Genomic DNA, 2,241 nt, shown 5'->3' on the forward strand with positions numbered 1-2,241 from the left:
CCCCCCCCTCCCCCTTTCTAATCCACATTTCCCACACCCCATCCAGAGCCCCACCCAGTCACACCCTCCCAATATCATCACACAGTGACAGATCTGCGCCAGAAATCGGCGATCATGGTTCTCCATTCATTTCTTTGATCTTTCCCTGTTACCCATTTATGTAGCTTCCCTTAGTAGGTTTCTCTGGGCCCACCCGTGCCTCGTTTGCCTTCAATTTTGCCAGTGAGAGCTAGATGTTCCAAACTCTTATATCTCTATTCAAGTGTCCCAAAAACTGCATTTGTCGTTTCCTGATTGTTTTTAACAGTGAGTGTCCCACGTGGGCTTCATCAAGCACTACCTCATTTGATTTCTTTTCCTTCCCCGATACTCTTAGCAGTCTCCTAAGAAACCACATTTCTGTTGCTTCTATCTTATTTGCACTGTGTTTAGTGATTGTCCAACATTCACAGCGATATAGAAGGGTTGACCATACATAGCATTTCAGAACTTTCATTTTGGTAGTCATTGAGATGTTTCTATTTTTCAGGATTAGCCTTAGCCATTGTAATGCTCCGTTTTATTTCTGTGGAACATTTGGCATCAGATGTTATAATATATCCTAGATATATAAACTGTTGGACTTGTTTGATCTTTTCACCTCTGCTTATGAGAATACAACTAGGATTTACTGCTTTTTTGGATATTACCATTCATTCTGTTTTCAGTACATTCAACACTAATCCTTTACGTTCACTTTCTGTTACAACAGTAACTAGAAGCAATTGCAGGTCCTTTTCTGAGCCTGCTATCAAAACTGTGTCTTCTGAGGTTATCAATAACTTCTGCATTTACTTTGAGACTTGGAAATTCTTCTATGTTTCTAAGGATTGTTTCACTGTACATGTTAAAGAAGTCTGGTGACATAAGACATCCTTGCCTCACTCCTCTCCTAAGTTGCTTATATTCACTGTATTCTCCATTAATTCGTACAGCAGCGTTTTGGTCCCAGTACAAATTCCTGATACTTCTTATATCTTTTCCATCTATGTCTAGTTTGTCCAGCATAATATTAAATAGCTCATCATGTCTAACTTTTTTTTAACGCCTTTGAATAATCTATGAAGCATAAATACAGATCTTTCTGTTCTTCAATACATCTTTCTATTTAAATGGTTAAGGTGAATATACCATTTCTGGTGCCCTTGTCAGGAACAAAACCGAATTGCATTTTAGATATCTCTGGTCTTACACTTTTTCTCAATCTTCCCATTATTACTCGCTACAAAATTTTTGTCAAAAGACTCATAAGGCTAAGTATCTTATGTATATCACACTCAGTGGCACCTCGTGATTTTGATAAAGCTATAAAAACTGACTTTATCATACGTTATGGGATCTCACCGCTGCCATACATAGCTTTTAGAAGCTTTGTTGTATTTCAGTGCCTAGTTCTTCAAGCGCGACAATCATTTAAACTGGAATATTAACCGGCCCTTTGGCGTTTCCTTGTTTCATTTTCCTAATGGCAGCATATACTTCTGCTTTCAGTATTGGCGGTCCATTTATTTCATTCTTTATTACCGGTTTTTCTCCTCTATTATCTTTGAAAAGTTCTTCTATGTATTCTGACCATCTGTTTAAGACATTCCCAATTTCCTTTATCTCCTCTTTGTCATCTTATGTATCCTGTATTTAAGCTTCCTTTTTATCCCACTTAGTTCTTTGATTTTGAAATGCATGTACTTGCTGTCTTTGTTTTGGTTCTTCTTTATTATGTTGACACTGATCATTCGTTGCATTTTTTTTCTTTAATTCCCTGTTTAAGATGTTGTACTTTTCCACAACTGATTTTGCCTATCTTCTCTCTTCCATTAGTTTTAATATGTCCTTGGTCATCTATTTTTTGTGTGCCCCTTTTAGCTTTCTGGGGTATATTTCCTTCCACAACTTCCATTATTGAGTCTTTTATTTTCCCCCATAAGTTCTTCCGATTTAGTAATGTTTTCCAGAGCTTGAAATTTATTGTTTACATCAATGGAGAAACGTTCTTTCAGTTCTTGATTTGTCTTTAAAAGATCTATATCAAATTTTGGTTGGTACTTTGACCTTTGAGGTTTCTTCAGTCTCATCTGCATTTTACACATGGCTGGTACATGGTCACTATCACAGTCTGCTCCTGGCAGTGATTTAGATGATTTAATTGAATTTCTAAAACAAATTCCTCCCCCTATCCCCCCTAACCCTTTACCCTACCACCCC

The sequence above is a fragment of the Aplysia californica genome, unplaced genomic scaffold, assembly GCF_000002075.1.
Source record: "Aplysia californica isolate F4 #8 unplaced genomic scaffold, AplCal3.0 scaffold00114, whole genome shotgun sequence".
Classification (NCBI taxonomy): domain Eukaryota; kingdom Metazoa; phylum Mollusca; class Gastropoda; order Aplysiida; family Aplysiidae; genus Aplysia; species Aplysia californica.